We start from the raw sequence: 25948 nt of genomic DNA, 5'->3' as shown, positions 1-25948 counted from the left end.
GTCTCCGTCTCCTTTCTTGGCGGGGGTTGTTTATCTTCTGATAAATTCTGTTCTGTGTCCTCAAAAGCTTCATAGCTCACATGTTCTCCATTGTTGTCCTTTGTAATTTCACCCAAATGTGTTAACAGCTCTGGAAGTTCAATGTTGCTCCTCTTCAAGTATCTGCATTTACATTTTTTTATCAATTCATTTAATGCTGGACTTTTCATGAAGTCTTCCACAGAACCTGAGCTCTCCTCTCTGGGTGCTGAGATCAGTATCAGTGAATGATCAAATGATTGATCACTGTATCCTTGAAGGACTCTGCAGAGTCTCTGATTTTGTTCTTCTGTAAAGTTTTCAGGCTGTACAAGCAGCAGGAACACATGAGGTCCAGGAGCAGAGTGTTTTGCACACTCTTTTATAAACTCTGTCAGATCATTTTGGAAGGTGTTGAGAGGAGGCAGGTAGGGGGTGATGATAAGAACAATTTTTTTGTCCCCCAGTGGTCCACCAATTCTCACAAAGCATTTAGTCTTACTGCTAAACACAGTCTGTCCCAGTAAGAGATTTCCTACTTCTTTTTTCTCAGTCCAGCTGCTCCCCAGCAGAACAACCCTCAGCTCAGACACTGTGGGAAACACAGATTTAGAAAAGGCAGCAAAACACAGACATGGAGCATACAGAAGATTGACTCCTTTTGTTTCAGTGAGGTTTAAATCCAGAGGTTTTAGTTCTAACAGAGTACACAAACATACTATTGTAAATTTACATATATTTTAAGTTCAGGCTGACACAGCTCAGTGTGACTCACTGTTTTCTGGCAGGACTTCAAAGCTGCTTCCTGTCTGGCGACGCAGGTCTTCTGTGCAATGGATGGATTGAAATTATTTTTGGAACAGGACTAAAAACAATGTTAATAAAGCACATGATACAGTTCTTTAGGTATTTTTTAAAAAATGACAAAAATTGTCCAGCCAAACAAGTTGTTGTGAATGTAAAAAAAAAAGGATTGTGAAAAAAATGAAGAGATTGGGAGGAGTTATTCGGAGAGTTTGCCAATAGAAAATGGAACGCCACAACGAAGCATAGTTAGCTCGTTATTGTTTTCACTGCTGATAAAAGATGTGTTTAAGAACATAGAGGGTGGGATGGGGTTTTCACTTTTTGCAGACGATGGGGCAATGTGGGCAAGAGGACAAAGGTTAGACTTTTTGGTAAAGAAAGTACAGAGGGCAATCACAGAAATAGAACAGTGGTCATATAAATGGGGGTTTAAATTCTAAGCTGATAAGACTAAAATAATGGTTTTTACAAGAAAAAGAGTTGGTGTTGACATCAGGGTGAGATTATACGGACAAGAATTACAAAGGGTAAAACAATTTAAATTTTTGGGGCTGTGGTTTGATGAAAGGGTGACATGGACTGTATATATTCAGAAAATAATAGACAAATGCAAGAAAGTGTTGAATATAATGAGGTGCTTAGTGGGAACTGACTGGGGGGCTGATAGGAAATCTTTAAAAGCTATATATACTGGGTTGATTAGGTCAGTATTGGATTATGGGTGTATAGTACATAATTCTGCTGCCAGAACAAGTCTTCATAAGTTGGATAGTATCCAATATCAAGCGCTAAGACTTTGCTCAGGTGCATTCAAAACAACATCTGCAGCAGCAGTACAGGTAGAAATGGGGGAAATGCCATTACAAATAAGAAGACAGCAACTGACATTGAATTACTGGGCAAGTTTACAAGGACATGGTCAAGATCATCCGACGAAAACTGTTTTCCAACCGTGCTGGGAAAAAGAGAAAACGGAATTGAAAAGCTTTGGGTGGACAGTGGGACAGAAAGCAGCTGACCTTAATCTGGACAAGATAAACGTAAGTCAAACAGTACCGTTGCCTACGATACTACCATGGATGCTCTCTGATGCAGTAGTAGATTTCACATTGTTAAACAAAAAGAACAAGGAGAGGGGTGTTATCTTAAATTCACATACAGCACAGGAATATATTAATTAGTATTGTAGTTATGTAAAAATCTACACAGATGCATCAAAGAATACAGCCACCCAAAGTGGGATTGCATTTATTGTCCCTGAATTTAATATCAAGATAGGGAAAAGGATCAGTGATGATTTATCAGTGTACACAGGTGAAATGGTTTCAATATTGTTAGCAGTCCAGTGGATTGAAGAAACAAAACCACTAAGATCTGTGATATGTTCAGACTCGAGCTCTTCACTGGCCAGTCTGCAAGACTGTCACTCAGACTGCAGACCTGACATTCTGATAGAGATCCAGCAAACATTGTTCAGAATTGTTATGATGGGGGTCTTATGGTCACATTCTTATGGGTACCAGCGCATCATGGAGTTAAAGGAAATGAAATGGCAGATAGGACAGCAAAAGTCGGAACAAGGAGACCGCTGCTAGATATGGTTATTAGTGTGAGTAGGACAGAACTCAAGAGTAGAATACGACACAAAATGAAGGAAAGGTGGCAAAAGCAATGGGAGGAAGAGAGGAAAGGGCAATGGTTTTATAAAATCCAAAGGAAGGTGGGGGAAATGAGAAGTACAGGCCGAAACAGGAGAGAGGAGACGATTATATCTCGACTGAAATTCAGACACACTGGTTTAAATAGCACATTGTTTTTAATAGGTAAACACTGTACAGGGGAGTGTGACTGCAGTAGAGAACAGGAAACAACAGAACATGTTTTCTTGAATTGTCAGAGGTATGTCTTGATGCATTCTCAATCATCCAGGAAAGTAAATCTCCAAAAGTTGATTCTGTTCATCTGGACGTAGCGTTTTGTGGGAGAAACATTTCGTCAATCATCCAAGTGACTTCTTCAGTCTCAGCTGACTGCAGGTTTCCCCAGTCTTATAAACAGTACATTTGCATAATGACTGAAACCAGCCCACTGAAGGAACAATGGGCTGTGAGGTCAGTTCCTTAATCATAATATGCAAATTCTCACGCCAAAAATTGGTCCACCCCAAGGATCGGGTCCCCCGACACAAACAGAGTAGCATAGTGTACGCTGTTAAGTGGATTGCCAGGATTTATACATCGGGGAAACCAAACAACCTCTGGCAAAGCGGATGGCACAACACAGAAGAGCCACCTCGTCAGGCCAGGACTCTGCAGTCTATTTACACCTACAGGCCAGTGGACACTCTTTCAATGATGAGGATGTACACATCCTGGACAGGGAGGAACGCTGGTTTGAGGGCGGAGTCAAGGAGGCCATTTACGTGAAAAGGGAAAGACCATCTCTGAATCGAGGAGGGGGCCTAAGAGTACATCTTTCGCCATCTTACAACGCTGTGATTGCAGCCATTCCCCAACTCTCTGTGAATGGTACTCATGGCCATTGATCAGTGGTCTTTGATCAGTGGGTTTTGGTCAGTGGTTGTTGATCAATGGTCATGAGAATTTGCATATTATGATTAAGGAACTCACCTCACAGTCCATTGTTCCTTCAGTGGGCTGGTTTCAGTCATTATGCAAATGTACTGTTTATAAGGTTTGGGGAAACCTGCAGTCAGCTGAGACTGAAGAAGTCACTTGGATGAGTGATGAAATGTTTCTCCCACAAAACGCTACGTCCAGATGAACAGAATCAACTTTTGGAGTGTCAGACGTATGATATTGAAAGGAGACAACTGATCAAAAAGCTGGACGATATGGAAGTGAAGTTGGACTTGATTAATTTGTTTCGCACGACCTCTGTAAGTGAAAGTTATCGGGCTGTATTTTGATTTTTAAGGCAGACCCATTTGTTCGGGAGAATTTGAATTTTTTTTTTTTGTCATTTCGGTCCACACTCCACACCAGTTGGTGGCGGTAATGCACCATTTTGCTGTTTGCCAACCACCAGTAAACCCTATAAAGAAGAAGAAGAAGAAGAAGACAAAAATGAAGATGGCCGCCAGGGTGAAGCCACAGAGTCAGGCAGGTCCTGTTTGTTTGCCAAAAAAATATATCAAAAACCCTTGGATTTTGCCATGTTTGTTTGGTCTCTTCTTGTCTTTCTACCTCCTCTTGAGCTTAACATATCCATGGAAAATGGTTAATTTAACTCTCCACCCAGCCAAGAGGAGCCAACATCTTTTATATTCAAGAATCCTGGATTGTGGACATGCTAGGCCGCCCCCAGGTAAACATGTTAAAACGGTATCTAGATCATTCCTGGGGGTTGTGAATCTCTTGATGATAATACTTCTGGCTGGCGATGTTGAGCGAAACCCCGGACCTGTTTCAAGTCCTGTGCTACAGTTGCAGCAGCTCCCTGGGCTAACACCATCACTGCTACCTTGGCTACAGCAGCTCCCTGGGCTAACACCATGACTGCTACCTTGGCTACAGCAGCTCCCTGGGCTAACACCATCACTGCTACCTGGGCTACAGCAGCTCCCTGGGCTAACACCATCACTGCTACCTTGGCTACAGCAGCTCCCTGGGCTAACACCATCACTGCTACCTTGGTTACAGCAGCACCCTGGGCTAACACCATCACTGCTACCTCGGCTAGAGCAGCTCCCTGGTCTAACACCATCACTGCTACCTGGGCTACAGCAGTTCCCTAGGTTACAGCAGCTTCCTAGGCTAACACCATCACTGTTACCTGGGCTACAGCAGCACCGTGGGCTAACACAGGCACTGCTACCTGGGCTACAGCAGCTTCCTGGGTTAACACTATCACTGCTACCAAGGCTACAGCAGCTTCTTTGTCTTACACCATCACTGCCACCTGGGCTACAGCAGTGTCCTGCGCTAACACCATCACTGCTACCGGGGCTACAGCAGCCTCCGGGACTAACATCATCACTGCTACCAGGGCTACAGCAGCTTCCGGGGCTAACACCATCGCTGCTACCGGGGCTACAGCAGCCTCCTGGGCTAACACCATCACTGCTACCTCGGCTAGAGCAGCTCCCTGGTCTAACACCATCACTGCTACCTGGGCTACAGCAGTTCCCTAGGTTACAGCAGCTTCCTAGGCTAACACCATCACTGTTACCTGGGCTACAGCAGCACCGTGGGCTAACACAGGCACTGCTACCTGGGCTACAGCAGCTTCCTGGGTTAACACTATCACTGCTACCAAGGCTACAGCAGCCTCCTTGTCTTACACCATCACTGCCACCTGGGCTACAGCAGTGTCCTGCGCTAACACCATCACTGCTACCGGGGCTACAGCAGCCTCCGGGACTAACATCATCACTGCTACCAGGGCTACAGCAGCTTCCAGGGCTAACACCATCGCTGCTACCGGGGCTACAGCAGCCTCCTGGGCTAACACCATCACTGCTACCTCGGCTAGAGCAGCTCCCTGGTCTAACACCATCACTGCTACCTGGGCTACAGCAGTTCCCTAGGTTACAGCAGCTTCCTAGGCTAACACCATCACTGTTACCTGGGCTACAGCAGCACCGTGGGCTAACACAGGCACTGCTACCTGGGCTACAGCAGCTTCCTGGGTTAACACTATCACTGCTACCAAGGCTACAGCAGCTTCCTTGTCTTACACCATCACTGCCACCTGGGCTACAGCAGTGTCCTGCGCTAACACCATCACTGCTACCGGGGCTACAGCAGCCTCCGGGACTAACATCATCACTGCTACCAGGGCTACAGCAGCTTCCAGGGCTAACACCATCACTGCTACCGGGGCTACAGCAACCTCCTGGACTAACACCATCACTGCCACCTGGGCTACAGCAGCTTCCTGGGCTAACACCATCATTGCAGGTCCCGATTACAACTAAACCTAGTAAGTCAACACAACCTATCATACCCATGTGTATACAGAGGAACCCTGTGTTTATTTAGCATCGATCGTTTAAGTTATTTTGGACTCTTAATCAAGCTAGGACTATATGGGATCCACAGTGTAAAGACAAAGGGCTCCTAGGTGGCCATCTGAACATACGCAGCATGGCCCCTAAGAGGGAACAACTGGAACATCTTCTCATTAATTCAAATGTTGATTTCATGGGACTTTCGGAAACTTGGCTCAAACCCTCTTCTCCACAAGCACTGGTAACTCTACAAGGCTACCATGTCTTCAGAAAAGATAGGCATCAAGGAAAGGGGGGAGGGGTGTTATTGTATATGAAGGACTCTCTAAAATGTACACAAATAATCTGGCCCAATGAAATCTCTGTTGAATGTGTTGGAGTTAAAGTGTCACTCTCAGCAGAAATCTCATTTACTGTTTTATGTCTTTATCGCCCACATTTGGCAAAAGTAGATTTTTATGACCAATTCAAGGCACTTCTGAATTCTTGCGACTTCAACAATGAACTTATCCTAATGGGAGACTTAAATGTAAATTGGGATAACAAAAGCGACAGAAAGAAACTAAAAGAAATTACAGATAATTTTGGTTTAACACAAATGATCAATGATCCCACTAGAATAACAAATCGCTCTAGAACTCTAATAGACCTGGTGTTTTCTAACAAACTGGATAGAATGATAAAAACATAACTTTTTGACTGGCTTGTCTGACCACAATGCAATATTCTTCTCTAGAAAGCTGACTAAAAAGCGACTGAGATGTGTCAGTAAAAGCATGAATATAAAAAAAAACATTTATTCCAAATAGTCAAGAGCAACATTTAATGGCACCTCTAAATAATTTTAATTGGACTAGCATACTATCCTATAATGACACTAATAAATGTTGTGATCTATTATACTCTGCTATTAAAGGGGTCTTGTCACAGTTTCAGAAAGAGAGCCATTTAAAGAAATGAGTTTATTCCTTGCCTTGGATTAATACTGAGTGTAAACAGCTTATGAGACTCAGAGACCAGTTACTTAAAAAATCGTTACTATCTGGATTAAATACTGATCAATTAAATTTTATATTTGCAAGGAATGAAGTCACACAAACTTTGAGAATGGCAAAAGCAAATTTTTTCATGACTGTAATTAATAGCGCCAAAGGAAACTGTAAGCTAATTTGGGAAAATATTAACAAACTCCTTGGTAACAGTAAGCATAATGCTGATACAGACCTTGAACTTAAATTTGCCAATGAAATGGTATTCAATTCAATTCAATTCAATTTCTTTATTGTCCCACAAGGGAAAATTAGTTTAGCAGCAGGATAAAAATAAACAGAACAATACTATAAAATAATAATGACAATAATAGTGATAGAAAGTCCGAGGACAGTTATTTGCCATTGAGGAGACAAGATGCAGTGGGGATAAAAGAGACCTGGAGTCTTTTAGTCTTCTTCACAGGTACTCTAAAACGGCGGCCGGAAGGCAACAACTCAAACTCACTGTGAAGTGGATGGTTCAAACAATTAATAATAGAATGAGCCTTTCTAAGCACATTTCTATTGTAAATGGCCAAAAGTCCATCTTGCCAGCACCCTGAAATTTCGCTAGGTATCAGAGCCTCTCAGCCTAGCTACTAAATTAAATGATTTTTTCCAAAGTACCATTAATGAAATTGCACAATTGTTTTCTAATTCTTGTGACACTCAACAAAATATTGGGAATACCGACACCAAAAAGGATGTTTCTTCTCCAGATTCAAAGTTCAATATTCAGAAAATTACAGAAAATGAAGTAGAAAATATAATCTCTAAATTAAGAAGTTCTAAAGCAAGGGGTGAGTTTGGATTTGATACCAATTTCTTGAAGCATTATAAATGTTGTCTTTTGGTGCCTGTGACCCATCTTAATAATTTATCAATCACACAGGCAGTCGTTCCCCTGAATTGGAAGGTGGCAAAAGTTACATCAATTTATAAATCGGGTGATAAATCAGACCCTGCTAATTATCGACCTATTAGCATACTCCCTATCTTTTCAAAGATGGCAGAAAAGTGGGTTGCTAATTCTATCATCAAACATCTTAATGACTCGAATCCGGGTTTGCACCCTATGCAATTTGGATTTCGCACTCTTCATTCAACTGAAACGGCTGTCTGTGTTTTTGTTGAGAGAGTGAAATCTTGCTTAGACAAGAGCAGTTATGTTGCGGCTGTTTTTCTTGATTTCAAGCATGCGTTTGACACTGTGAATCATCTTAAGCTCCTGTCTAGACTGTCAACATTAAACTTTAGTAATCACACTGTTAAATGGATACAGTCTTATCTATCAGATAGAAAACAATGCGTGCAAATAAAGAATAGCAAGTCACCCTATCTTTACTGTACGCAAGGTGTCCCCCAGGGTTCAATTCTAGGCCCCCTGTTATTTTCACTTTATGTAAATGACTTGCCCAATGTGTGCAAAAATGTGGACACGATTATGTATGCTGATGATACGGTAATTTTTACACAAGCTAAAACTGCTGATGATGCAGCCCATCAGCTTTCACTGGCATTACATGATTTACAAAAATGGCTGAATGACTCATGCCTGTGCCTTAATTTTAAAAAGACCGTATCAGTGTTTTTTAGTAAACCTATAACAACTGGCTGCAGTAAAAGTTTGCTTGGGTGCAGAAGAACTAATTAATGTTGAGGAATTTAAGTATTTGGGAGTGCTATTAAATTATCCTTTAAAAAACATGTTAAAAAAAGTAGTGAAAACTGTAAATGTTAATATACAGAACTTTAGACATATCCGCACATCATTAACAGACACAGCAGCGATTACATTCCTGCACTCTATGATACTGGCTCATATTGAATATTGTATTACAAATTGGTCCTATACGAACTCTGCTGCTATTGGGCCAATCAAGTATGCTACAAAAGAGCATTGGAAATATTAGATAAAAAACCTTTTTCATATCACCATTGTCAAATTTTAGATAAATACAAGTTTTTAAATTTTACTAATTTCAAATTATTTAAATCTGCCTGTCTAATATACAAAGTTATACATGATCTGGCGCCTCCACCAATGAGTGATTTTATTAAACAAAAGTCTAGCAGTGTTGCCGTGTCTCGACTGACTCGAGCCACTGTTGGAGGTGATTGTGAATTGACATTCAGACGGACCACCTTTTCACAGAATGCTCTGTCATATCAGGGAGTGAGCTTCTGGAATAGTCTTCCTCTGTCAGTGAGGGAAAGTACAAGTCTACCCATCTTTAAGAGTCACTTAAAAGGGCGGCTGAGGGACACACAAACATGTGATCATGTTTAATAATCATGCTTTATATTGGACGGGAAAAAGAGTCAGTGTATTACAAAAAGGGAAACAACTATTAGTGTAATGGGTGAGCGCAATATCACGACAGTCAGGGCATGTGCAATACTGGGGTTTGTGCAATATAATTGATGTGTTTCCGTTATTGTTATCTATACTGTCCTCTGTGTCCACTCTTATTGTCATTGTTTGTTCTAGTATAATGTGATCACTGTTTTTGTCCTTGTCACGTGACCTGTAAATAGTGTTTCTGTATGTTTTTACTAACTTGTGTTCAATACCACCTGCCAGAGGGTCTGCAGATGGAAATTAGCCCAAGGCTATAATCTGGCATATTTGTGAAAATGTTCATTAATATGTATTGCCCCTCTTTCTAAATAAATAAATAAATAAAAATAAATAAATAAAATGCATGTAAAAAGGAAATAGATTGTATAGAAACTTTCCAAGATATCAAAATAAAAATTTTAAAATAGATATAAGAAATATGAAAATAATTTAACAATTATGAGAATACCAGAGATACCTGGATACCCACCTCAGACCATCACCTCTCACCAGGGGCAACTCCAGACTGAGACAGAGTCCAGCCCCTCTCCAGGAGACTGGTTCCACAGCCCAAGCCTTGCGTTGAGCTGAGCCTGACTATATCTAGCCGGGACCTCTCAACCTCACGCACTGCCTCTTGCGGGTGGTGGACCTGCAGGAAGATGGGCCCATGTCCCTTTTTCTGGGTGTGCCCGGCCGGGCCCCATGGACTAAGGCCTGGCCACCAGACGCTCGCCCTTGGGCACCCTCACAGGCTTGGCTCCAAAGCAGGGCCCCGGTAACCCTATCCCGGTCAGGGTGAACTGTTCCCTCGATGGTCTTCTCATAGGAGTTTTGTGAATCGCTCTTTGTCTGGTCCCTCACCCACGACCAATTTGCCGTGGGAGACCCTACCAAGGGGCAAAAGCCCATGGACAACATAGCCCCTGGGATCCCTGGGACACCCAAACCCCTCCACCATGATAAGGAAGCGATTCACTGAGGTATATACTGGTATCTCCTCGACTTGCTGCCTGTATGTTGAGGTTTCTCCCAGTGGACAAAAGGGTTTGTTCCCTGCGCCTCCGGGTCAGGGAACGGGTCCTGACCGTCATCTGTGCTTATGCACTGAGTGGATTTTCAGAGTACCCAGCCTTCTTGGAGTCCCTGGGTGGGGTGCTCGACGGTGCTCTGCCTGGGGACTCTGTTGTTCTACTGGGAGACGTCAATGATCACGTGGGCAATGATAGCGAGACCTGGAGGGGCGTGACTGGGAGGAACGGCCTACCAGATCTGAACCCGAACGGTGTTTTGTTATTTTTATATTTGTTATTGGACTTCTGTGCAAACCACCATGTTCGAACATAAGAGTGTCCATAGGTGCACGTGGCACCAGGACGCTCTAGGCCCCAGGTCGATGATCGATTTTGTAATCCTATCACCAGACCTAAGGCCATATGTTCTGGACACTCGGGTAAAGAGAGGGGCTGAACTGTCAACTGATCACCACCTGGTGGTGAATTAGATCCGGCGGCTGGTGAGGACGCTGGACAGACCTGGCGCACCTAAATGTATAGCGAGGGTGTGCTGGGAATGCCTAGCAGAGGCCCCAGTCCGCGAGGTCCTCAACGCACACCTCTGGCAGATCTTCAACAGCATTCAAAATGAGACTGGGGACATTGAGTCCGAATGGATCATGTTCAGCATCTCCATTGCCGAAGCCGCTGCAATGAGCTGCAGCCGAAAGGTTGTTGGTGTCTGTTGTGGTGATAACCCCCGAACCACATGGTGGACACCGGAGGTGAGGGGAGCCGCCAAGCTGAAGAAGAAGTCCTTTCAGGCTTGCTTAGCCTGTGGGACTTCGGAGGCAGCTGATAGGTACCAACAGGTCAAGTAGAACGCGGCGCGGGCAATGGCTGAAGCAAAGACTCGGGTGTGGAAGGAGTTCAGAGAGGGCATGAAAAAAGACTTTTTGACTGCCTCAAAGAGATTCTGGCAAACCATCAGGTGACTCAGGAGGGGGAAAGTGGTGTTCTACCTGCACTGTGTATAGTGCAGGTGGAGTGCTGCTGATTTCAAGTGGGAAATCAGCAGGGGGCGAGGTCACTGAGGCAGTTAATCAACTCGTTGGTAGCAGAGCCCCTGGGGTGGTTTAGGTCTGCCCCAAGTTCTTGAAGGGTCTGGACGTTGTGGGGCTGTCTTGGTTGACACGCCTCTACAATGTTGTGTGGAGATCAATGGACGGTACCCCTGGATTGGCAGACTGGGGTGGTGGTTCCCATCTTTAAGAAAGGGGACCAGAGGGTGTGTTCCAATTACAGGGGAATCACACCCCTCAGCCTCCCTGGGAAGGTCTATTCCAGGGTTTTGGAAAAGAGAGTCCATCCGTTAGTAGAACTTCGGATACAGGAGGAACAATGCAGTTTTTGTCCCCGTCATGGAACACTGGATCAGCTCTTTATCCTCTCAAGGAGGGTGCATGTGTAGCATATGTGTTAAATATTTGTGAATCTCACCAAAACACCCTTTTTAAAAAAAAAAAATCTAATTTTGCATCTCAATCTCCTACCTATGTTATCTGAGTCTGTGTATGTTCGTGTTCGTGTTCGTGTGCGCTGCGTGGTGACGTAGGCACGTGCATGTGTGCCCCGGTCACAGCTCTGTTTATTATTAAGAAACTCGTTTGGTGTAGGTTTTGTGGAGGGCGGAGTTTGCTAATTTAAGATTTTAATGAGTTTTAGCCGAGAAAGCAGCTGTAATGTTAGCATGCTAAGTTAGCCTGGTGGTTAGCGGCAGGTGAACGGACTCGCTGCAGTTTTTTTTTAACAACGTGCACTTTTTTTTTCTTTGTCAGGAGAGGTGTCCTGGCAGGCGCGTGACACGCAAAGCTCAGACCTTTATTTCTGTGTTGCAGGTATAGAGATGTTTTTATGTTTTGGGGATGCAGTTTTTCAGTGATTGCTTTTATTGTCAGTTTTTATTGCTTGATGGATTTTATTAATTTAATTGTATTTTGATATAAGGTTTGAACTATAAGTACCAAAATATTGGGTCCTGGTTATTAAACTGTATTTGTCTCATTGTTTATTTGTTTTTGAACTATTTGGTTTATTGTTCTTATAAGTTGTTTTTTACTGATTTATCATTGATATATTATTTATTTTGTGCTTGTTGTTGTTGTTTTTTTGAGAGCTTAAGTTAATATTTCACAACAAATTGTTGTATTTGATTTTATTTACTGTATTATTGTGGCATTAATAAAACTGCAGGCACAGCTCCTTTCAGCATGGCCAGAGGAGAGGTTTCCTGGCAGGTGCGCGACACGCACAGCTCAGACCTTTATTTCTGTGTTGCAGGTGTGCAGTAAAGAGCCAGTGCTGTCTCCTGCCTCTTACTTTCACACCAGAACACAACGCATAGACAGGCGTAACTTGCAGACGGGTTACACATGGGAGTTTGCCCAACCAGTCTACATGTGTTTTGTGGACTTCGAGAAGGCATTCAACCGTTCCCTCGGGATGTCCTGTGGGGTGTATGTCTGGCCCATTGCTACGGGCCATTCAATCCTTATACAACCATTGTAAGAGCTTGGTCCGCATAGCCGGCAATAAGTCGGACTCATTCCTTGACGGGGATGGGCTCCCCCAGGGCTGCCCTTGGTCACCGATTGTGTTCATCATTTTTATGGACAGAATTTCTAGGCATAGCTAAGTGGCAGAAAGCTTTCACTTGGGTGGTCTCAGAATCTCATCTCTACTTTTCGCGGATTATGTGGTTCTGTTGGCTTCATCAGGTGATGGCCTCCAGCTCGCCTTGGAATGGTTCGCAGCTGAGCATGAAGCAGTGGGAATGAGAATCTAGACCTCCAAATCTGAGGCCATGGTCCTCAGCCAGAAAAGGGTGGAGTGCCCACTCCGAGTCAGGGACGAGTTCCTGCCCCAAGTGGAGGAGTCTAAGTATCTCGTGGTCTTCTTCGCGAGTGACTGGAGAAGGGAGTGGGACATCGAAAGACAGATTGGTGCTGCAGCTGCAGTGATACGGATGCTGTACTGGTCTATTGTGATGAAGAGAGAGCTGAGTGTAAAAGCGAAGCTCTCAATTTACCGGTTGATCTACATTCCTACTCTCACCTATGGTCACGAGCTGTGGGTAGTGACCGAAAGAACAAGACCCAGCCCGGTCGCGGGCCCTCTCTGCTGAATCACACTTGTTATCAATCTCTGTCTCTCTTCCACAGCATGTCTTTATCCTGTTTTCCTTCTCTCACCCCAACCGGTCGCAGCAGATGGCCCCGCCCCTCCCTGAGCCTGGTTCTGCTGGAGGTTTCTTCCGGTTAAAAGGGAGTTTTTCCTTCCCACTATCACCAAATTTCTTGCTCATAGGGGGTCATATGACTGTTGGGTTTTTCTCTTTATGTATTATTGTAGGGTCTACCTTACAATATAAAGCGCCTTGAGGCGACTGTTGTTGTGATTTGGTGCTGTATAAATAAAATTGAATTGAATTGAATAAGCGAAAGAAGATGGATGGATGGATATTGTGAGAATTATTTAAAAGCAATTCTGCAGTAAATTATTAGAAGATAGTAAAATAATATTGAAGGTACATGGTGTATATTAAGCAGCATAATTAAAAACCACCCAAGAAAGAGTAATTATCCTCTATATTTTACTGGCAATGACAAGATTATCAATAACATGAATGATATTATTGACAAATTAAACACCATGGTCCCTGAGCTTCTAATTTTTGTGAATTTATTTTTTTCAGATTGTGATATTGTTTAAACTTTAGCCCCAAAAGGTTGATTCTGTTCATCTGGACGTAACGTTTTCAGTGGGAGAAATGTTTCGTCACACATTCAAGTGACTTCTTCAGTCTCAGCTGACGCAGGTTTCCCCAACCTTATAAACAGTACATTTCCACAATGACTGAAACCAGCCCATTGAAGGAACAATGGGCTGGGAGGTCAGTTCCTTGATCATTAATATGCACGTTCTCATGACCATTGATCAAAGACCATTGGATTTCAGGTCAAATGTGGAATGGCTGCAATCACAGCATTGTAAGATGGCGAAAGATGTACCCTTAGGCCCCCTCCTCGATTCAGAGATGGTCTTTCCCTTTTCACGTAAATGGCCTCCTTGACTCGGCACTCAAACAAGCATCCCTCCCTGTCCAGGATGTTCTGACCTGGACAGGTTGTGTGCACTTTTGGCACAGCGTGTTTTGGGGTTTTAAAGCCACAGAGACGCGATGTTTAGAAAAACTGCTTCTTAGCTGTTCTGCATATGTATATGCATACTCCTGACACATACGGGATCACTGAGGGTTTTTGCTTAGGCAGCGGTTGTCCTTCTCTCCTGGATCGGCTGGAGCTTTCTTTAGGTGCCTTTCCAGCTTTGACAAAAGTCCAGCTGGGATAACCACATTTACTCAGGGCCTTCTTGATGTGATGTTCTTCTGCTTCCCTGGCTGCTGTGTCTGTGGGGATTGTGTTCGTGACATAACCTTTCAGGCTGGAGTTTGCTTATTCATTGAAGTCCTACATTTTAGGTTATCCTTACAGATGAGTTTCTGTATTTCTTTGCTAATCATCATTTAGTTTCTAGGTTATTACCTTGTGTCCTGAATTTTCAAATTGTGTTACTGTTATGTGTTTTATAGGTTCTTTTGGTTAATTGTATAGACTTAGTATTAGACTCTGATCTTTTGTGATCGTTTGTACATTCCATTTTGTGTAGACTCTTCATTTCTTGTACACTGAAAAGATGGGAATTGGCAGGCTTTTGAATTTGCACAAATGAATTTAGTTAATGCTACACAAGCCTTTCATGTTTCTCTTATTTACACGATTGAATAAAGCACCATTTACTTGATTATAAACAATACTGAGACTCCTCATTTTTCTTGCATTGATTTAAAGTGACTAAATTAGAATACTAAAACCATTGTAATCATGTTTGACCACAACTGGAAATGATGCAATATATTCAAAGACAACAACTAAATATGATTGGATAATAAGACTTAGTCTTATCCAATAAGACAACAACATAATTTAAGGAGAGCGCAATTGACCGCCAGATTCTGGAAGACTGTTTAGCCACATGCAACCTTTGGCACTGAGTCAGGCATGCTGAGAAGGTAAGTAATCTAAATACATTTGTTTTAGTTGGGTACGTTTTCACAGAATTGTTCTAGTGCATGCTATAGTAAAAGTAATCTGTAATGCATCTACATGTTGTTTTTACAGTGCTAGTTAAAGTTAGTATTAGCTTTGTGGCTAAAGCTGAAAAATAGTAACAAATTGCACATAGTCGGGAGAAAGCAGCTGTTGTCGGTCAGATATGGAATTTAGGTATGTGACAGAGAGCACTGGCGTTTTTGATGGCTTAGCAAGTTAAAACATCACTGAGAGAGCGCAATAGTGTTTGTGTTACTGGTGCTAGTTATGGCTACAGTGGCTAATTAGTCTGGCTGTAACCGTCAGAGTTTAAGAAGCTGGGAGCGCCACAGTGCCATACCTTAATTCTTGCTGCTGACATGCACTCCAGTTATAATAAGGATCCTGCCACCTTAGACGTGGGTTTAAGAACCTGTGCCCATAAATACCAAATCATTTTTCCATTTAGTCATTGTTTTAGGTGAAGTGTCACTTACTTGACTATTCTATTGGTCAAGCCCAAATAATACAGCAGATATTTACAAGGAGATACGTTTGTTCAACAGAGTGTCTTATTAAGGGATGTATTGTGAATTTTCCAACATTGTCTTAACAAAAATTAGGACCCTCCCCCACCCATTCTTTTCCTACTTTGTGTGGAACATATGTGAGCTGCTTCTCAAAACATTATGTATAAATGAGAGAAAGATTGGTGCTTTAAAGAAACCATTAATGCTCTTCTGGACTGGAATACCTTTTTTCAATTAAAATTAAAGATTTTTGTAATGGTGGAATTTTCACCTTTATGATTACAGAAGTCAAAACATCAGATGATGATAGCTTACCATCTAAACTCCCCATCTCTTGGCAAGTCTGAATTAGAGGTCTCAGCTGTATCATCAAGGGCAGCAGGTGGATTGCCAGAATACTGAAAAACCATATCTGCATTGTACCACAGCATATTCTACATCGTCAGAGAGCTTGGTGGCTGGTACAGAGCACGACAGAGCTTTTGAGCTCAGCCCAGTATCCACAAGAATATTCACTCTCATTTCACTCTGTGAACTCCTTGATACTCATCCACTGGTTGACTATAAGATTGGATCAGTCCACATTGTGACTTTAAAAAGGCATATAGAAACAAAAGGTGTTCAGATAATTTAAAAGGTTCAGTTGCATGTATTTCATTAGATTAATTCTTCTTTTTTTATGCCTGATCTTTATACCTTTGACTATTGGGTATGGATAGCTGTATGAAAACTAAACTGAAATGATTCTTTCTGAATGTCTGATATGTAATTATTTTTTGCCTACAGTCCTGTGGTCCTAAAGACTGTCTTGGCTGACGGAGCCTGTCGAAGGCTCACTCTCTAATGGAGCGACTGAGTCAACTGAGGATCTCACGAGAGCTTGGACTAATACTGAAAAGAATTGTGGCACAAATGGATAATGTAAGTGATAAAGCCTTAACACTCACTTAACATGATCCTCTTTGGATGAAACTTTATAATTGTGGAAGATTTTAAATGTTTTCCCATGATAAATTCTCTCATTTTGTACTATTACATCTGCTTGTTTTTTTAACCTTCACTTTGTCAACTTATCTTTATTAATTTGTGTGCCTTTACTTTAAAAACATTCATGTAAAGTACACTATTAAAACTTAAATCAAGGACAAGGGCTGAATGAAGATGCTAATTACATACATTTCATTTCAGTGAGAAGATGTTGATACTGGACGTGAGTGTGTCAAGGGAGTGTGTATCTACATGGGTGAAGACCCTGGCATGCTTATCCGGGAGTATGTGGTATGTACTTGTCTTTTTTTTTTCTTTTTTTTCGAACTTTCCACAGTGTCATATTACTTACTTGGCATGAAATCACTAACATGGCTTCTTTTTTACAGGGCATGGAAGAACGTGCCATCAATGAGACTGTTGAAGACACCACTGTTCGAATTTATCTTCTTAAAGAGCAAGCTTCAGCAGATGAACAAGAGTTGTCCTTGCAGGCATCAGGGTGGTGAAAAATTTGGATAATGTAGCATTTGCTGTGATAATGCTATTTGGACTCATGTATGCATTAAACCTTGCCTACCCTGCTGACCTCCGCTACACCTTTGACGTTTTCCAGAAGGTTTTCATGGAACTGGATGGAGCTAAACTCTCTAAAGTTCTTGCTTTTAAAAACCACCTGTTTCATTGAGAAGTCAAAGACAGCACTTCTGCAATTCTTTGCAGTTTTTCATTTTGTGTTCAGTAACGTTATACTGCTTATGTTTTTATTGCTTTCCCCTCATGTGACTGCAATGCAGGATGATTTTTCCTTTTGGTATCATGTTGTAAGAAATTTTTACTGACGATTTTTAGCAACATGTTCTGAGTCAACCTTAATGTCCTGCTTATATGTTTAAAAGGAAGATTTAAATTCATATAGGTGTTTGGTATTAGTTATGTAACAATGTCATTTAAGGCTCAACTTAGTTGAAATTTTGTACAGGTAAATACTTGTACAGAAACTGAAACTGTTATCAAATAATACACAAGTTATATTTGTGTAAATCTGTTTATTCATAAAAGCGTGTTGCTTTTTTGTCAGGTAGTCTTAATTTAGTTTAAATTTTCAGTTATGTAATTAATACAAATGTTATATGTAAGAAATGACAGGATCATCTATAAGCACTTTCTTTTATTTGCTGCTAAGGTCATTTTTTTGTGAAATATTTGCAAATGTTTTAAATTTTTCTTTTAGTTATTTCTGCAGGCTATCTTTAAAAATGTGTTAACAGGTTTATATGGATGTGATTTTGGGCTTGTTTATGGCAGCTTGCTGCTTTCACTGCTGTTAAAGTTTAATAAAGGTGAATTGTTCAGCAGCACTCACAGTCTTTGCCTTTTTTGTCAATAATGATCAGTTAATATTTAAATTGAAAAAATTAAGTAGGATTTAAAGCCATAATTTGTGTTGCAGGAACATAATTGCAATGTGTATACATTACACAATATCATTGCGTACCACTGGCAATCAAAAATAAGTTGGTGTTACACATTAAAATATATTGACATTATGCAATACATTGATATTATGGTAACAGATTAATATTAGTACATCAAACATGATTTTTTAAAGTAATCTGATGTAAATAAAATACTTTCATTTGACAAGCATTAATTACTTGAGGGAAAGTGGAAAATTAAGTCAGTCATACTTATTCATATTATGTGGGACCGATGTACACAATAAAATCAAGTAAATTGAAAGAACTTTTTTTTTCAGTGTAGATTTTAGTAGTCATTATGGTTTGATTTAGTTAGTTCAGTGTTGTATTACTTTGTGTTGAGAGATTAATCAAACAAATAGAAACAAATAGTTTTATATAAATAAATTAGTCAAGTTGAACATGACAAAATACATGGAATTTGGTAATGGTAAGATATCTAGAAATCTAGTTCAGATACAAATATGCACCAGGTTGCACTTCAACAGGAAAAGGAAGTGAAACGAGTGCAGTGAGAGCACCACCAATCAGAAAAATGAGGATGGAACTGAAAGAAAACCTCAAACTAGAAAGAAAAGCCCACAGACAGACTTAATTTCAACACTGTGTGCAGTTTTTATCCATTGATGGATAAACTAGATTAAAAAAAATCTATCAGCTATCATGTTACCTAACAAACAAGTTGTACTCTTCATTCTATAAAAAGATTAATTAACCCTTTCATGCATTTTGGTCACTACAGTGGACAGCTATTCAAAGGCTGATTTCTTGTATTTGTGTCAGTGTTGATGGTATATTTGCACATAAACCACTACAATGGACACTGATGTGTCACTCTATACCCTGCCACCCACTGGTCAGCCAGTTTTGTCCACCTAAGTGGACATGTTTACAAAACTGAAGTTCAAAAATGTTTTTCATGCCTAAAGATGAATAAAAATACTTAAGAAAAAACTCTGGATTGAGGTTGTCATAATTCATGCATGAAAGGGATAAGTGGCATATTATGATGCTTCAGATTTTTTTCTTTCACAAAAACAGAAAGCTATTACAACAACACACACTTTTGTCTACAGAAAGGGAGATGCAGTCATTTATTAGCATTAGTTATAAAATCTGATTGAACTCACCAGTTACTGTAGTTGCCATGAGGTCACACTGTGGGAAATATGAGTTATTAGACAAACAACTTCAAGAAGATAAAATCAGAGAAAATAAGGCACCAGTGCATAATACAGGTAGGTACTAACCAGCTGGTACAGTAGAACAAAGAAAATTATCACTGTGCCTTCCTGATGATTTTAATTGATAATTCACTGTTCTAGGGAGCAGGCTGCAACATGCTTCACTTATTGTGCTTTTAGTGCATAGTGCTGAATGGAGAATTGGTCAACGGACAACTGTGTAGGCATCTGCGAAAGACCTTTAATTATTGCAAAATAAATAAATAAATAAATAAAATTAGTAAAAATAAAATGCAGATCAAAACGTGCTCCATAATCTAAGTTATAGTCATTTTTATCCCATAGTTTGAAAGGTACATTTATTAATGTTTCAGTTTATTTGATAGAAAAAATAATATTGTACAAATATCTATTGATTAGTGTGTAATTAAGTCTTCCAATACTGATAATTGTACAATTTATAAATTAAAAACACAGCAGGCAGTTATTTGTGGAAGTTGCTGGCAACTGCTGTCTTAAATATGGTAGCCAAGAAGAACACAGTTCTGCCTAATTCCCTTTCATTTATGTGGCTAGAGACCAGCTGCATATCTATTACATCTGTAAGAACTTATATTCATTTGTGGGCAATAGAAGCAAATTTTCATTCACATCTGCACCTTCAGAGTCAAGATATGAAGGAACATATCTCTATTTTATCACCTGAGAAGGAGCTCCTTCATGAAAGAACAGAAAATGCAAAGGGAAGAGATGCCACCAGCATCTTAATAAAACCTCATCCTCTTCCTTCTGACCTGAAGGTTCATCTCCTGAACTGGCAGGGCTCTAACACATGAAAACATGTGTAAACAAACTTGGTTGGATTTCTAACCTCAGTCATATCTGGGAAAATAAACTCCCGCTGTCTGCTGAGGTCTGCAATCACAACAACACCACGCTTCCAAGGCACGGACCCTACAATAATACGGCCATTCAGGAGAGGCTCAGAGTAGAGCCGCTGCTCCTTCACATTGAAAGGAGCCAGTTGAGGTAGTTCGGGCATCTGACAAGGATGCCTCCTGGGTAGTGATGTGTCGGTCGCGAACGAAATGGCTCTTAGAGCTGGATCTTTGACGTGAACGACGCGAGCCGGCTCCTTATCGCGAGCCATGGGGTTTTTTTTTTCTTTCTCTCACCCTCTCTCTCGCACTTTTTTTCCGTTTCACTTGTGCTTTGCGCTGGGAGGAGGGGGGAGGGGCGGTAGTTACACTCAGTAGCACAGGAACAGAGCGGGAGGGAAAGAGAGAGAAAGAGAGCCAGGGACAACAACGTCACATTAGAAAGGTATAGTAATCATCCACAACTATTTTCAGTTGCGGATGATAAAGGATTCAGAAAGTTTATTCATGCAGGCCCATATGACAGAGAATATGCATGTTCTTTTTGTTTTCATATTTTAATTTATATTTAATTGTGTTGTGGTTTGCAGTGTTTTGTGTTGTTTCACTTTAAATTAGTTTAAAAGGAGAAAGCTGAAAATTTAAATAGTTAAAAGTTGAACTGTGAATAGTTGGTTTTTGTATTATATGATTTATTTATTACATTTTATGTGGAGTGAATAAATAAAAGTATATTTACGGTGGCCCCTAGAGACAAAGCACGTACAAAACACAACAGAAGTGCTCCAGGATGCTAGGGGGCAGTGTTGAGCTTTTGTTACCTAGTGGCTACACAAGACAGGAAGTACCAACGACCGGATTTGGTGTGTGGTAGTAACAGGTAAATGAACATTTTTTTAAATTATTTGAATATATATGAGTGCTTGTGTATAAATACACAAACAATACACATATGCTTTCAATTGTGTAATTTAAGTGATCTAGGTAGCTCTGTTTGGAAGTTCAGTTAACACTAGAAATGTGTTTTGGAGTTTGTACGTGTCTCTAGGGGCCACCGCATATATTTATATATAAAAATATATAAATAAAACCACTTTTTTTACATTAGTAATTCCTTTTGTGCATAATTTTATATTATTGTTAATAATAAATTAATTAAAGCAACAAAACAACCTGAAGAGCTGGTTGGGAGCCGAAAGAGCCGGCTCTTTTTAGTGAGTCGAGCCGAAAGAGCCGGTTCTCTAAAAAGAGCCGGAAATCCCATCACTACTCCTGGGCGCCTCCTGGGCGAGGTTTTCCGGGCAGACCCAGGACACGCTGGAGAGATTATATCTGGCCTGGGAACACCTTGGTGTTCCTCCAGACAGGCTGGAGGAGGTGGCTGGGGAGAGGGAGGTCTGGGCTTCTCTGCTTGGGCTGCTGCCCCTGCGACCCGGCCCCAGATAAGCAGAAGAAGATGGATGGAAAATCTGTTACTGTTCTTATTATCTTGGAGCAACTGTAACTACATAATTAGGGATTAGTTAAATATTCTGATCGTGATTCTGATTCTTCTCAGTAAACATTTGGTTTATGTCAGAGGGGCCCAACAGTGACTAATGATGAACCCTGGTTTAGGACAAACTTGGTAGTTATGTTATTGTGATTGTGGAGCTAATAGTTTAACATGTTCAGTTACCTAAAATTCGTGAAAGAAACCACACCTCAACCATTAATATGGAAGCTTAATAAACAGACATGATTTGTTTGCACAAAAGGCAAGAAGAGTTTCAAACTTAAAGCAATAAGAAGTAGTGCCTGAAAGGGTAAAAAATGCATTGAATTAACTTTAATGCAAACAACCAGGAAAATCTTATTATGGTACCTTTATGAAGACGTTAACACTCCACTAACCTTTGACCTGTGGTGTGACTATAACCTTCACCTCTCAGTGAGATAGAGTTTCTGCTTGGAACTGTTTTATTCAGACCTACAAAAACATCTGCACCTAGGAACTGTTTGAACATGTTCCGGATATTCAGGTGCAACTGGCTCATGTCCAGAAGTAGAAACTGAGTGCAGTTAGAACAAATAAACATTTTGAAGTTGTCAAGGATTACTCGGGTAGTCTAGGAGAATGGGGACATTTATGACATGTTCCAACAGATAAACCAGACCCTGTAGAGACTTTAGGTTTCACATGGGCCAACAATACATTAGTACCTCAGTTGGTACCTGTTAAGAAAGCAAAATAAAGGTGGTAAGTAACTGTGAGTGCACGGCTGCTAATAACCATTTTCTACCTATTTTGCACCTTAACTAAGTTAAAAAAGTAAATAATAATTTTAGCATGAATTCTGGGTGTAAGTTCTTTCACTGTACATATTATTATTTTAATGACTTATCAATAATCAGGCCCCATCTTATCTTAATGACCTTGTAGTACCATATCACCCTATTAGAGCACTTCGCTCTCACACTGCAGGCTTACTTGTTGTTCCTAGAGTATTTAAAAGTAGAATGGGAGGCAGAGCCTTCAGTTTTCAGGCCCCTCTTCTGTGGAACCAGCTTCCAGTTTGGATTCAGGAGACAGACACTATCTCTACTTTCAAGATTAGGCTTCAAACTTTCCTTTTTGCTAAAGCATATATCGTGGCCTAAATGGCAACAAGTCAGATAAATAAATATTTTATTGAAATAAAATATATAAGAATGTATGATCTATAACACATCCACAGTATAACGTACAAAGACTTTTGGGGCCTTTATTGATAAAAAGACAAAACCATGTAAATGTAACTTTCTGTTATGTACGTTTTTCTTCCTGGTTGTGTTTCACATTTGAAATCTAAAATGCTGCATTTACCATTTGCATTTTTGATCATTTCAAATTTAAAAAAAAAAAAAAACTTTCTTAGTATTGCAGAAAAGAAACCGGAAGGTCTCATTTTAACACAAACTGACAATCAGAGGATCAAATTCCACATTAAACTGTACAAATCGCGTCGTTGTTCTCGGGCTTTTTTCTGTATTTCCGTTTCAAACACTCTGCGTACTTTGACCGAGTTATTTGAAGATGACGCTGTGTGTGCAGTCTGAGGGATCAGGAAGCTGTTTCCAGGTCCGTCAGACAAATTGCCGAGATATCATTATGTCGATATAAATCTGACTAACCTAACAGTAATAGATCACTGATTAGTGATTGATGATCAGTCAGTAATATCAACACTGAAGCTTCGCCTGGTTTAATGAGCAGCTCAGCAGTAGATTATCACAAGATCTTAAAGTATTTCATCGTCGGTTGAGTTACTCACCGGTTTAACCGTTTTGCAGCAAAACGTCCATCCGAATGAAAACGAAAGTGTTTAAAATGCTCCACCCCAAAAAAGGTGGAGGCTGCCCCCCCCCCCCCCCCAAGACGTAGCTGTGTGAATGAGGAAGTTTCGATTTCACAATGAAACTTGTGTGACTTTTTTTACTTCATTTTTGTCCCAAATTGGTGATCTAATTAAATTTAAGTGTGATCACTGGTCGAGACTTCACAGTCTGATCCAGAGGCGGTCCTAGCCTGTTTGGCGCTCTGGGCGAACACTCCCTCAGGTGCTCCAAAACCCCCCACTGGTCTGACCTGGTGAGCAGCCCCCCGCAGACTGAATCTCAGAGTGAATCTGTATCCACGTGGTGTTTACAGAGAATATTTACATTATGTTCACATTCAATAATAAAACATATACTGGAGACAAATTTCTGCCTTTTCTATCTGCTGCTCTCTACAAAGGACATGAAATTTTATCAAAACCATTTTTTTACATCATCTGTCTGAGGTAATGGGCAGACAAATAATAATGGAAATATCTAATAATTAGTTGATTAATTTCCCATTAAATATTTGAGTCAAAACAAATTGAAAAGCCTGTACATGAAAATGTTTTAAATTTAGAATCAATATTAAAGAAGATGACTACTGTCTGAAAACATAACTGTCTTTATGCATGTTTATAATAATAATAATAATAATAATAATAATAATGATAATAATAATAATACATTTTATTTACATGCACCTTTGAAGACCCTCAAGGTCACATTATTACAGCAAACTATAAACATAAGGTAAATGAAAAAACAAAGAGTACAGGACAGAGGAGGAGTGATGTGATCTCAAAAAGAGTTAGATTCAAATTTAAACATTACCTTCAAATAACATCTATGTTTAGTTGTGACAGAAGAGATTTTTGAGATGACATTTGTAACTGACATGTTCTAATAATTTATCAGATATTTATCACCGTGTCAATTTATCATCATGATTTTTTATTGGTTGTCGATTTGCATCTACCTGCACAAAAACTGATTTTGTGATGATTCATAAAATACCAACTTTGGATGATGGTAAATAAAACAATCAAGTCATAAAATCAGAAACACTTCTTTTCTTTTCTTTTTTCTTTTTTTTTTTTTTACAGAAATATGGAGAGGGTGTCCTCCTTTAAGTTCCTCGGCACCCACATATCTGAGAACCTATCCTGGACTACAAACACATCAGCCCTAGTGAAGAAAGCCCAGCAGCACCTCCATTTCTTGAGGGTTCTCAGATGGAACGGACTGCAGTCTGACCTCCTAGTGTCCTTCTATCGAGCCACAATCGAGAGTGTGCTGGTGCACGCCATCCCTGTGTGGTACTCTGGTTGCACAACAGCTGACAAGAAGAGACTACAGAGGGTCATCAAGTACTGTAGAGAAGGTGATCAGCTGTCCACTCCCCTCCCTGGACTTAATTGCCAGCTCAAGATGTCTCTCCAGAGCCAGGGCGATTATAAAGGACCACCTCCATCCTAACCTCCACCTCTTCAACATCCTGCCCTCTGGAAAAAGGTTCAGATCCATCAGGTGCAAAACTTCTCCAACACATCCACTCTGACGCTGCTATTGATCATCTATGTGCAATATCTCAGTCTTTCCATGTTTTATGCAATATTTTTGGTATGTGCAATACTTTGGTCTCAGTGGAATCACCATCCCCATCCTAAATGACCATAGCCCCTCCACCCTTATTTATTTATTTATTATATAACTGCCGTTGTATGCAGACCCACAATGTTTCTGTTTCAATGTTTCTTACACATACACCATGTATATAATTCATTCACATATCTGTATACATATATATTGCTTTTTCCCCCTCATTGTATATTGTTTTCTCTTCTTTACTTCTGCACCTTTGTGGTCCAGCTACCCAATTTCGCTGTGCAAGAAACTGCACAATGACAATAAAAAGCTCTAAGTCTGTAAACACAGCTCCAATCTGTCTCTGCTGCTGTTATGTCATCAGCTTCAGCTCGATTCCCCTGAGGGGCAGAGCTCTTTTGGTTTCTGCTAATTAATAATCAACACTGTTCCTACAGGTCCAAGGATGGATAAAGTGAAAAATGTTAGAAACATTTGTAGTTAAGTCTCTCAGTTACCTTCACCTGGTCACTAAGTGCTTTGAGGGCATTATTTTATCTCACATTTTCTCCAAAGATCTTGACAACCATGAATTCACCTATCAGGAGAACAGATCTTTGAAGGATGAAGTCTTACCTGCACTTCACA

General features: G+C 40.5%; 2 long non-coding RNA genes across 2 annotated transcripts in view; one reads left to right on the top strand and one right to left on the bottom strand.

Annotated features, from left to right (window-relative positions):
• The window catches only part of LOC134638514 (uncharacterized), a 72378-nt gene that overhangs the window by 37264 nt on the left and 9166 nt on the right, over positions 1-25948 (top strand). The gene's annotated exons all lie outside the window — the stretch shown is intronic.
• LOC134639166 (uncharacterized) lies at positions 30-19475 on the bottom strand. Its single transcript, XR_010573896.1, has 3 exons — positions 19443-19475; positions 794-844; positions 30-610 (listed from the first exon to the last, which is right to left on the bottom strand). It is a non-coding gene; the product is annotated as an uncharacterized LOC134639166 (long non-coding RNA).

The sequence above is a fragment of the Pelmatolapia mariae genome, linkage group LG12 (assembly GCF_036321145.2).
Source record: "Pelmatolapia mariae isolate MD_Pm_ZW linkage group LG12, Pm_UMD_F_2, whole genome shotgun sequence".
In the NCBI taxonomy this organism is placed as follows: domain Eukaryota; kingdom Metazoa; phylum Chordata; class Actinopteri; order Cichliformes; family Cichlidae; genus Pelmatolapia; species Pelmatolapia mariae.
The sequence above is the reverse complement of the archived record's forward strand: the minus strand, read 5'-3'. Positions and strand labels throughout refer to the sequence as shown.